This window comes from Garra rufa, chromosome 4, assembly GCF_049309525.1.
Source record: "Garra rufa chromosome 4, GarRuf1.0, whole genome shotgun sequence".
Taxonomy (NCBI): Eukaryota; Metazoa; Chordata; class Actinopteri; order Cypriniformes; family Cyprinidae; genus Garra; species Garra rufa.
In genome coordinates this window covers 14,539,404-14,552,290 of record NC_133364.1, presented here as the reverse complement: position 1 = coordinate 14,552,290, position 12,887 = coordinate 14,539,404, and positions in this window count along the sequence as shown.

The following is a 12,887-nucleotide window of genomic DNA, read 5'->3' as shown; positions in this document are numbered from 1 at the left end:
TCTATCTATCTATCTATCTATCTATCTATCTATCTATCTATCTATCTATCTATCTATCTATCTATCTATCTATCTATCTATCTATCTATCTATCTATCTATCTATCTATCTATGTTGATTGGCAGCTGTGTGTTGTGCTTGTGTTTCATTAGCAGTGACTCTGGTAGTTTATGAGGACCACACTGGCGGGGCTGAGTAAGAGTGATGGAGCCCCAGCGCTCCGTCTGGCTCTCCCCACCTCCCTCAGGCCATGACAGATTAGCTTCACTTACATAAAGGCATGTAGATCATCTGCAATCTGGACCCGTGGCCTGCGCCACCAAGCCAGATAACGCTGAGGGATTGAGTTAGCCTTCAGATTGATTCTTCCCTCCACAGACAAACACTTCCTCTCCTTTGCTTTCTTCCTTGTTTTCCTTCTAGCTCTCGCCTCTCTTTTACTCAATCACGTTCTCTCCTTTAGGCATTGTACCAGCTCCAGTTGTGCTTTGTATTTCATACAAGCTCATATAGCTGGCAGATATAATATGTGTTTTATTAATCTTCGTCCTCTCAACTTGTCCAACACAAAACGTGCCTTAATCATGCATTCTAAGCCAAAATAAAAATGTAAAGAAATATGCTATTTTATATTATACAGGATTTAAGTGCCAGTAAGTTGTATCTAGAACTAGGTGATAAACTGTAGTGTCAAAAGGCCTAATCTTAATATTTAAAGATAAATGTTGATATGTGAGGAAAGTAAAATATGGTAAGTTTTCCATAGTAAAACATTTAAACGATTATAATTTTTTTTTTTTACAAAAACATTTTAATGTAAAAAAAAAGCGAAATGGAGACATTATTTTTTGACAGTTAAAGAGTTTTTCTAATTCACAAAAGTAGTTCAAAAGTATCAACTTAACACTATTTTTGCTTCTGAAGTTTGTATTGCCAGCAAAAGTATTGAGAATGTACGGTGAATATGCAATATATCGCCCAGCCCTAGTTTTATCCACTTCCGCCATATATCACATTTTCTCTCTTTCTTTCAAATCTTTATGAACACATCCATTTGTTCTAGCAGTCTAATTTGATTATGAGGTCATGCTGTGAATGAAATGTAAATGAACCCAGGAAACAGCTGAAATGCCAAAGGGAATGACTGAATTACATGTGAATTATTCATTAGAATATGTAGGTCTACTGTCGAAGGCACTGTTTTGCATTTGAAGTGTTTCATTACATTTGACATACAATCTGATACAATTCTTAAAATCCCATAGAAATCTTGTAATGGTAAAACTTTGTGGTTCACAATAGCGTTCTCAACAGGGTCCCAAACAAACACTCGCCAAGTGCCAAATGTAAGTGAAATGAAATTGGCTTTGGTGAGTAAATAAAACTTGCTTTCTAGTTGGCTGGTAACTCAATGTAACTCAACTCAACTAAATGTGATCGGTGTACATCAAAGACTCATAATATGAGGACTAAATTAAGTAAATATATAAAATTGTTCAGAATAATTGTAAGAATTTATGAGCTCCTTTTTTTAAATTGAGTTTTTTGTTTATTTGTTTTTTTTTATGGTATTTTATTTTATTTTAGGTATGAGCTAATTTTTTGTAGTTTTGTTTTGTTTTTGCCATTTTGTTTTTTTTTTCATTGTAGTTATTTTAAGTTGTTTGTTTTTGTTTTGTTTTGTTTCATTCCAGTTATTTTAGCTTGTTTGTTTTGTTTCAGTTGAGCTCAATTTTTGTTTTGAATGTTGCTTTTTGTTTTGTTTTTGCTGTTATGTTTAGTTTTCATTGCAGTTATTTTAGCTTGTTTTTGCTTTGTTTTGTTTCAGTTGAGCTCAGTGTTTGTTTGTTTTGTTTTTGCTGTTACGTTTTGTTTTCATTGCAGTTATTTTAGCTCGTTTGTTTTGTTTTGGTTTTCGTATCAGTTGAGCTCATTTTTGTTTTGAATGTTGTTGTTTTTTCTGTTTTTGCTGTTGTGTTTTATTTTTTATTGCAGTTATTAGCTCATTTGTTTAGTTTTTTGTTTCAGTTGAGCTTAATTTTAGTTTTTAATGTTGGTTTTTGTTTTTACTGTTTTGTTGTCATTGCAGTTATTTTAGCTTGTTTTTTTTTGTTTTAAATGCTGTTTTTTTTGTTTTTTGCTGTTATGTTTTGTTTTCATTGCAGTTATTTTAGCTTGTTTTGCTTTGTTTCAGATATGAGCTAATTTGTTTTGAATGTTACTTTTTGTTGTTTTTGCTGTTATGTTTTTTCATTGCAGTTATTTTAGCTTGTTTGTTTTGTTCTGTTTTGTTTTGTTTCAGTTATGAGCTCTTTTTTAATGTTGTTTTTTTCTGTTTTTGTCTAAGTTATTTAAGCTTGTTTTTTGTTTTGTTTTGTTTTCGTGGCAACGTGGAATATTATTTCTTGCATGAAGCTTCCAAAATTATTAGTTTATAACCTAATTATTCAAAGTTGTTGTTTTTTTTATTATTATTATTACTTACATGATTTTTTACTCATAAAATAGTTATAAATACATATTAGTGGGTGTATTTGTAGAAAATGGATTTGTGAAATCACTGGCAGCTGTGGCACAAAGTTCATCTGGACCCTCATTGCTAGTGTTATCAGTCATGGTTATTACTAATAAACTAACATACAAGGAGTCAATCTGTCATATATTTTAAATCCAGTATGTGTGGCATAGATTAGGTGGCCTGTGCAAACGCTCTTGTATATTGTGTCAGTAACCCGGTTTCTGAAACAATCTGACTGACTCTGTCAGCTGGTCGCCACTCACTCACTCGCTGACAAATGTCTTTCTTCAGATTGATTGCTTTTCTGCTGTTTTATTCATAAATGTTTTTCCTTTCTCTTTGTTCCTTGAAGCAGTTGTGAAAAATGGTGTGCTCACGGTGGTGTTTCCAGGCTAAAAAATCATTTTTAATGACACGTGAGTCACCTGTCAACTACATTCATCACAGGCCGGGATTTTGCGTGTTGGTGGTTTGTGCGTGTGCTTTTCACATATCACCCAGCGGCAACAGCAGCCTTGCTCGTAATCAATTGCTATGGAAACATGTTATTCTGTGTGATTAATAGCATACACACATCTTATGTTTCTCTCATTTGTCTGAGAGTTGCTCAAGGATGCTTAAACAGAAATATCCAGCGCTGCGCTGCATTCATTCTGATAGCATGCCTTTGCTTATCATTGGCAAGTCATCTCTCGCCTGCTGAATTTTAACACACTGAGAGACAAAAGAGAGCAAAACGACTGTAAAAGATCTGGGACAGAATGTCAGAAGTTGTCTTCGAAGCACAGCCGGTGAGATTATGAATAATTGGTAGCATTTGTTGAGCTGACATATGACAGTGAAGCCTGACAGTTTTGTGTCAATTGCATGTTAACATGCTTGTTTTGACATCCTCGATTTCGGAGTTTGACAAAAACGATATTGTCCATTTATGTGTGTGTGTTGTGTGCGCTGTGTAGGAGAATTTGCTTTTGACAACTTAACTTTCCAAGCTAAATGCTGGCCATAATCTTATAGTTTAGTGACAGTCAAGCTACTCTTATGCTGAAATAGCTGTCAGTGACTGTAATATATCTTTGTTTTTTGTATGATTTCCTTTTATCTTTTGCATTTGCTTTGAAGATTCACATTTTATTTTCATTTTGACAGCCTGAGCCTCTTTTTTTTATCTTTTTTTTTTATCTTATACTATTACATAAAATTTTATTTTTCATTTCTGTTATACGTGTTCATCATTTGTTTTGTTTTGTTCTGATCTACAAGAAAATTTGTCAGATCTGCCAGAAGAGCTTAAAAGACAGCTTTATTTCAGTTATATGTGCTTTTTATTATTTTGCTATGAACTGCAGGAAATTCTGTCAATATTTTCTAGGTTTAACTTTGATTAGTATTCAATATTTGTGGTCTCCAACTCAAGGAGAAGATCTGCCAGAAAGGTTAAAAGGACAGCTGTTTAAATTTTCATTTCAGTTATGTGCTTTTTATTTTTATTTATTTTTATTTAATTTTATTCTATTTTTATTTTACTTGTTTTCTTTGGGTTTATTTTTATTTTACTTTATTTATTAATTTATAATTTGGTTTGCTATGATTTCTGTCAATATTTTCCAGGTTTAACTTTGAGTAATCTTCATTCTTTGTGGTCTCCAACTTAATATGTCCTTTAATAGATATTTAAGTTTTATTTTCATTTCAGTTATATGTGCTCATTTTATTTTATTTTATTTTATTTTATTTTGCTATGATCTGCAAGAAATTCTGTCAGTATTATCCAAGTTTAACTTTAATTAATCTTTGATTTTTGTGGTCTCCAACGTAATATTTTATTTTAATTTTTGTGTGTTCCTTTATTTATTTGTTTGTTTTTTGTTTATTTTATTATATATTTTATTTTATTTTTTATTTGGTTTGCTATGATTTGCAAGTAATTCTGTCAGTATTTTCCAGGTTTAACTTTGATTAATCTTTGATTTTTGTGGTCTCCAACTTAATATTTCCTTAAGAAGGGAAGATCTGAAAGGACAGATCTTTCTCTCTAAAAGGACAGATGTTTAAATTTTATTTTATTATTTTATTATTACATTTTATTTCAGTTATATGTGCTCCTTTATTTATTTATGTGTTTTATGTAATATTTATATTTTATTTTATTTTGTTTTATTTTCTTTGGTTTTATTCTTTGTTTTAATTATTTGGTTTGCTATAATCTACAAGAAATTCTGTCAATATTTTCTAGGTTTGACTTCGATTAATCTTCGATTTTGTGGTCTCTAACTTAATGTTCCCTTTAAAGGGGAAGATCTGCCAGAAAGGTTAAAAGGACAGACATTTAATTTTATTTTCATTTCAGTTGTATGTGCTACTTTATTAATTAATTAATTTATTTATTTGATTTGCTGTGATCTCCAAGAATATCTGTCAGTATTTTCCAGCTTTAACTTAGATTTTAAATCTTCGATTTTTGTGGTCTCCAACTTATTATTTCTTTCAAAGCAGCAGATCTGTCAGAAAGGTTAAAAGGACGGCTAGACTGAAAAATAGTTTGGGAAAATTAATCCTGCACATAAGAAAAGCTGTCCTTCAAGTGCACATCAAGAAATTCCATTCAACCACTGGAGAAAAGATTTCTTTTGTTCACTTGGGGTTGAAGGTCATCAAAACTCGCACTTTGCACCTCATCAGTGAACCAGGCGGAGAAGACAATTAATCTCTAACGATATTAATGATGCAGTTAGAACGTATACTAGCTTCTCTCACGAAGGGGACGGAAACCGGTAGCGATAGCTGCTATCCGGGGACTTCACTAGTGTCAGTCCGAAGCCTCTGATGCTGCTGTGATGCGCACAACAAAAGAGCCACGGCTCGTACGGCGGCGCTCGCGCAGGAGTGTCTCTCACTGCGTGCCGTTGTCTTTGAATGTTGACCTTGGCACGGAGCTCCCTAGCGACCGAGTAGTGAAGGAATACATGTATACGAGATCAAACCTGTGCTCGGTCCTCACCTGGCACTAGCGGTCTGATGTCTGACTCTCCGAAGAGCCTTTTGCCCCAGCCAAACTTGTCAAACGCCGCTGCTGAAATTAACGAGGAAAAGTTAATTAGCTTTGATCTCTCAGATATGCAGAGGATAAATTATTTGTCATTGACAGATCAGCCAAGTATTTATAATCCATTAAAATGCTACAGGGCTGACGAAATGGAAGTTGAATGGCTTTTACAAAGACTAATGCGCGTTTAACTGTTGGCATTTACCCAATATCAATAAATCCTCATTCGAGTAAAAGGTTATGTAGGCTGACAATAGAAATCTGTAACTAAAATATGGAAAAGTTTAACTATATTTCGCTTAATTAAAGCTTAAAAGAACAGAGTTGAAAGATGTTGATTCATTTTAATTAGGTCACCCAAAAATGTAAATTCTGTCATTAATTACTCACCCTCATGTCCTTCTAAACCTGTAAGATCTTCGTTCATTTTTGGAACACAAATTAAGATATTTTTGAGGAAATCCGAGAGCTTTCTGATCCTTCGTTGACAACACAACTACCATGTTCAAGGCCTAGAAAGGTAGTAAGGGCATTGATAAAATAGTCCATGTGATAAATGTAATTTTATGAAGCTACAAAAATGTTTTGTCGCTATCTATTTAGAGTCAGAAAGCTCTCGCTTTTTATTAAAAATATCGTAATTTGGGTTCTGAAGATGAACGAAGGTCTTTTAGGTTTGGAACGACATGAGGGAAGTAATTTTCAATTCAGCCAAGCAAAAACTTTTCTTAACCAGTTAGCATTATGCTAAGCTACTGGGGAGCACTGTTAGTTTGTTAGACGAACAACCTAAGCCCGTTGGATTTTTTTTAGAAAACGATATTGCTTTGTTTCTTGCACGTTTTGCCAGAAATGTTGCAAGAGCAATGCTGTACCGGGTGACCTACTGAGCAAGTTTACAATGTCAGAAAACCCATACATATGGAGCAAGTTATGTGCTGTGAATGTCAGAAATGTATTAATTTACAAGTCATGTCCTATAGTAAATGTTTTGAGGTCATAAAACCACAAAACCAGTCTTAAGTAGCACAGGTGTGTTTGTAGCAATAGCCAAAAATACATTGTATGGGTCAAAAATGATTGATTTTTCTTTTATGCCAAAAATCATTAGGATATTAATTAAACATCATGTTCCATGAAGATATTTTGTGAATTTCCTACCCTAAATCTATCTAAACTTAATTTTTGATTAGTAATATGCATTGCTAAGAACTTCATTTGGACAACTTTATTGGCAATTTAGTGGCTCCGTAGAACGTATTATTCGTTTTCCGTGCCTTTTCGAATATGGATTCACTATTAGGGCACATAAATGTCTCAGCCCATTGAATGAATTAAATAAATGTTAGTTTTTCAACATTATGGCTTCTCTGGTCTGTTGTGAGTGCCTGAACATAATACTAGTTGATAATTGGTGTTTGCGGTGACCAAACTCAAGCCCTCAGCTGCTTGATAAGGGAGAAACTGCAACTGCAGAACATCTGCAACCGCGATATACATTAACAAAGCCATATTTCAGGTTGGCTTTTGGTTTCACCAAACAAAAGGCCACATTTGCAGCACAATCAATATGGAAATACTTGTCTGTGCTCCATATAAATGAAAAAAGGCTGCAGAGGAGGTTCAGGTGGTGGAGATGAGTTTCAGGGAGGGGCACTGAATGATCAAGTTCCTTTCGCAGATTACAACATTTGATGGATACTCCAAAAACATGGCGGTGATCTTTATTGATTGTCTTGGTTCTAATCAGTGAGTGTAATTATTGACTCGTGTGGGGGCGTTTGGGCGATTTTATAAAAGCTGTTTTAAAATTAAAGTCTGCACGTCATGAAATGTGGTTAGATTGGACCTATTTTAAAATTTAAATTTACACATCCAGGCTTTTGGGCAAACTTCTCCAAAAGTAAAATCAAACGTGACTGAAAAGGTTCAGATTACACTCTAACAAAGTAAAAGTAAAGGTGCTATTTAATGTTCTTCATCCAGAAACATTTTTTTTAAGAACTGTTTACTGAAAGATTCTTTGGGGAATCAAAAACAGTTCTTCTATTGCATCAGTGTTAAAACCTTCTTTCTGAGGCTTTATTTTAAAGTTTACTTTAGTAGAGAGAGGTTTTTCACATGAACATCTGTATCTAGAAAAGCTTCCCGCTTACGGTGGAGTTGCGTTTGCGGTGCCTGACTGCGGACAGGTTTCCTGAGGTGTTTTACCCCAGCTTTTAATCTATATTAAATGATTTAGTTGCACAAGATGAAAGCCTGTTGTTTGTTTAACAAAACTTTCCCAGGTACAGTCACTGCCTGAAGCCTGCTAAAGGTTGAAGATACCAAGAGAGAGAGAGAGAGTTTCTGAACCCAAACATGCTCTTCAGGCGTTCTGAGTTCTAGACATTGGCATCAGCTCTGCTTGCTCTTATATATAAAACATGTAAGCATTGCTATAGAGGGGCAAAGTCCATGAGTTGTTTTCAGGCCAAAGAGACCTTTTCATTAGCCGTAACGTTAAGAAGAAATCTCCAAGCATGTAGGAGACGGAATAATTGTTTGGAATGGGGATTCTCAGCGGACTCTTCTGAGCTTGTCAGATGGTGTTTGAAGTGTGCGCTGACATTGGGAAAAACTCAAGGGCAGGGGTTGAGCAGGAAACAGGCTCTCAAATGAAAAAAGGAGGGGAGCGGAAGAGAACAGAAGAGGAGAAACAAAGACAAAGGCGACTTCACATAAGTTGTACGTGGCGTTTGTGTTTAAGTCGCTTGTGTATGTTTGTAAATGTGTGGAGTTGCTTCTTAACTTTTTTTATTAAATAAGAGATATAACTGTTTCCCTCAGAGACCTTCGAAAGGCTTTAAGAACCTCAAGGACCCGGCAAAAAGACCTTGAGTTTTCCACCTGCTCGTCGACCCACATGAAACAAAATGGAGAAGGCTACCTCACTTAGTCTACACTCAGGTGTGTCTCTCTTCATCTGAAAGTAAAGAAAGCAACCAGTGTACTTTTAAGAACTTTGAACATGATATGAAACGCCACAGGGCCTGTAAATGTCCCTTCTGGGTTGGGATGGTGTGCAGTTGATTGTCTTGTTGTGTCCATAAAAGCCTGCTGTGGGCAAGAAGATGCCCTTCAGTTTGAGGTTGATGTTTTTGTAGGCTTTTTCGAGTTTATCTTAAAGTTGGTGTACTCAATAGCACAAGTTATATGAACCATTGAGGTACTAGAGGCTGTGCTATATTGTAAATATACAGTGCTGCTTAAAAGTTTGCGAAACCTTTAGAATCTTCTATGTTTTTGAATAAATATGACCCAAAACATCATCAGATTTTTATGTAAGTCCTGAAAGTAGATAAAAGAACCCAATCAAGCAAGTGAGAGAAAAATATTTCCTTTGCCATTTATTTATTGAGAAAAATGATCCAGTGTTACACATCTGTGCGTTGCAAAAGTATGTGAATCTCTTGGATTGGCAGTTATATTAAAATGAAATTAGAGTCCATCTGTGCAAATGTGCTTTCAGTCAGTGCAATGACTATCAAACTTTATTCAAAGAACAGAGATCTATCAATGTCTGATCATGTTTGTGGAAGTGAATCATGTCACGAACAAAGGAGATTACTGAGGACCTCGGAAAAAGAGTTAGAAAATTTTACAAAGCCATCTCTGAAGACTTTGGACTCCACAAATCCACAGTCAGACAGATTGTGTACAAATGGAAGAAAATTCAAGACCACTGTTACCTTCCTGAGAAGTGGTCGACCAACAAAGATTACCCCAAAGCAGAACATGTAATAGTCTGCGAGGTTGCAAAAGTTCCCAGGGTATCTTCTAAGCAACTAAAGGCCTTTCTCACATTGGCTAATGTTAATGTTCATGAGCCCACCATCAGGAGAACACTGAGCAATCATAGTGTGCATGGCAGAGTTGGAAGAAAAAAGCCATTGTTCTTCAAAAAAATTAAGGAAATTCAAGTCCACTGTTACCTTCCCGAGAAGTCGTCGACCAACAAAAATCACTCCAAAGTAGAACGTGTAATAGTCTGCGAGGTTGCAAAAGTTCCCAGGGTAACTTCTAAGCATCTAAAGGCCTTTCTCACATTGGCTAATGTTAATGTTCATGAGCCCACCAATAGTAGAACACTGAGCAACCATGGTGTGGATGGTAGAGTTGCAAGAAAAAAGCCACTGTTCTCCAAAAAATAGAGGAAATTCAAATCCACTGTTACCTTCCAGAGAAGTGGTCGACCAACAAAGATCACTTCAAAGCAGAATGTGTAATAGTTTGTGAGGTTGCAAAAGTTCCCAGGGTAACTTCTAAGCATCTAAAGGCCTTTCTCACATTGGCTAATGTTAATGTTCATGAGCCCACCAATAGTAGAACACTGAGCAACCATGGTGTGGATGGTAGAGTTGCAAGAAAAAAGCCACTGTTCTCCAAAAAATAGAGGAAATTCAAGTCCACTGTTACCTTCCAGAGAAGTGGCCGACCAACAAAGATCACTTCAAAGCAACATGTAATAGTCTGCGAGGTTGCAAAAGTTCCCAGGGTAACTTCTAAGCAACTAAAGGCCTTTCTCACATTGGCTAATGTCAATGTTCATGAGCCCACCATCAGGAGAACACTGAGCAACCATGCTGTGCATAGCAGAGTTGCAAGAAGAAAGCCATTGTTCTCCAAAAAATTGAGGAAATTCAAGTCCACTGTTACCTTCCCAAGAAGTGGTCAACCAACAAAGATCACTCCAAAGCAGAATGTGTAATAGTTTGTGAGGTTGCAAAAGTTCCCAGGGTAACTTCTAAGCAACTAAAGGCCTTTCTCACATTGGCTAATGTTAATGTCCATGAGCCCACCATCAGGAGAATACTGAACAACCAAAATAGAACTTACTGGTTTAAACGAAAAGCTATTATGTTCGGAGAAAAGAGCACACTGCATTCCAGCTTAAGAATCTTATCCCATCGGTGAAACATGGTGGTGGTAGTATCATGGCTTGGGCCTGTTTTGCTTCATCTTGGCCAGGACATCCTGCCATCATCGATGGAACAATAAATTCTGAATTATACCAGCAAATTCTAAAGGAAAACGTCAGGACATCTGTTTAAGAACTCTCAAGAGAACGTGGGTCATGCAGCCAGACAAAAACCCCAAGCACAAGTCATTCTACCAAAGAATGTTTAAAGAACAAAGTTAATGTTTTGGATTGGCTTAGTCAAAATCCAGACATAATCCAATTAAAATGTTGTGGAAGGACCTAAGCAAGCAGTTCATAGGAGGAAACCCACCAACATCACAGAGTTGAAGTGGTTCTGCACTAAGGAATAGGCTAAAACTCCTACATGTTATACATGTTATTGTGCAGGACTGATCAGCATTTACAAGAAACTTTACTTTCAGTAACTGCAGCAAAAGGGCAAAGATTCACATAATTTTTCAATGCACCGATATCACTGGATAATTTTTCTCAATAAATAAATGACAAAGAAAATATTTTTCTTTCACTTGTTTGATTGGGTTCTCTTTGTCTACATTCAGGACTTAAATGAAAATCTGATGATGTTTTGGGTCTTTTATGCAGAAATATTGAACAATTTTAAAGGGTTCACAAACTTTCAAGCAGCACTATTTGTTAGCTCTGAAATTCTTTGCAGACAAATAAATAATAGTGTTTTCTTAGGGGAGTTGTGCATATACAGTGTCAAACACTACAGTGTCATTTTAGGCCTCTCACAACACATGCTTGACACTGAAAGTGTGCACTGGAACAAGGGGATAAATTATAGCAAACAAAACAAAAAGTTGCATGAAGTTTCCCTGGGTGTCCTTGTGACAGGCAGTGCACGGCATAAAATGGCACAGTGCGAAAAAGAGGACAACCCACTAGACAACTCGACGAGAAAGGAAACAGTCATGAAGAAAACATGAGACTTGTATTCTCTTCCTCGACACATATTAAAACCGAGCGAGGCTGGAAACGATTAAACAAAATCTACTGTCGAGGGAAAATATATATAAAACTTTTTTTTTTCTATCAGTCAAAACTGTGACAGAATTGTCACAGTCTCCTTTGAAGTTAGCGATTGAAGCCAACGAGGGACCTCGCGAGCGGGTAAATAAAAGATGGAGCATTTCTCCCCCTCTTTCCTTCGCTGGTTAATAGGGCAGCCCCCGCTGATCAAAAGAACATTAGCTTTGATTAATCAATCAATGCCCTGGCGGCCCGCTCCTTCCTGTAAATGACTGGGGCCGCCAGCTAGCACACCGAATGGAGGTTAGCGTATGATCCAGACCCCTCCTTACGGCGCTGCAAACATCTGGCTGCCGTTCTCACGCTGTGATGCCTGCCGAAATCCCCCACAATCGATCTTTAGTCCCTTTTACGGCTTTAATTTGTGAACCCATTCCTGCTAATGACTCTGTTTGAGGTGTATTCATTTTACCACCGCAGACTTCATCCTGTCTGCACTTCCTCGTTTGAAGTCATTTGAAGTTTTATTGCTGCCATAGAGATGAAGTTTAGTGTGAATAACAAGCAAAACATTACAGAATATTTAGAGGAAAACTAACTTTTGCAGTTCACAGAAATTTTGACTTTATTTTTTAACAGTGGAGGTCCTTCAGTGGAATCTTTGAGTTGATTTGCTAATTGAAAATATTAAGAAATACTATTTATTGGTGAGAAAAGGTGCTTTAGAAGCATGAAACATAGTTTTGTATTACATTGTTATGCCAGCAGTTGGCAACAGGTCTTTATGAGTGAGTCATTGACTTATTCACTCAACCAATTTGTTAGAAAACACTAGTTGAGTTTGCGAATTTACCTTATGGGCATGTAACGAGTCAAAGAGAGCAAAATCGTCACTTTCTGATAAACTGACACTAAATATCACTAAAAAATTTAGTGAATATAATCATTTTCATATATAATGAATTGCTTGCGCCTCAGAGCAAGCAGACGAAACACAATAAATGTGGTCATTGCTTTCGGAGGTGGATCCCTGCTGTCTAGTAAGACAGTGCAGGACAGTGCAAGACAGTTTGACGACGGACTTTGCTTGTACATTAGGATGAATTTATTCCGCGAATGTATTTCCATTTTCCATTATTCGCATAAACCCCTTTTCGCACAAATCAAAAACCACCTGAAGCGAGAGTAAGAACCTTTTTACAAAGGGATTTTTTGTTTGTTTTAAAATTTCCAAAAATTATAACAATATTATTAAATTCCCAAATTAAAACAAATAACTGTATTTATGAGGGAGTTATTGACTCATTCAGTCTACCTATTTGATAGAAAACACTGATTCATTCCAGAATATATCAAATAACTGTATT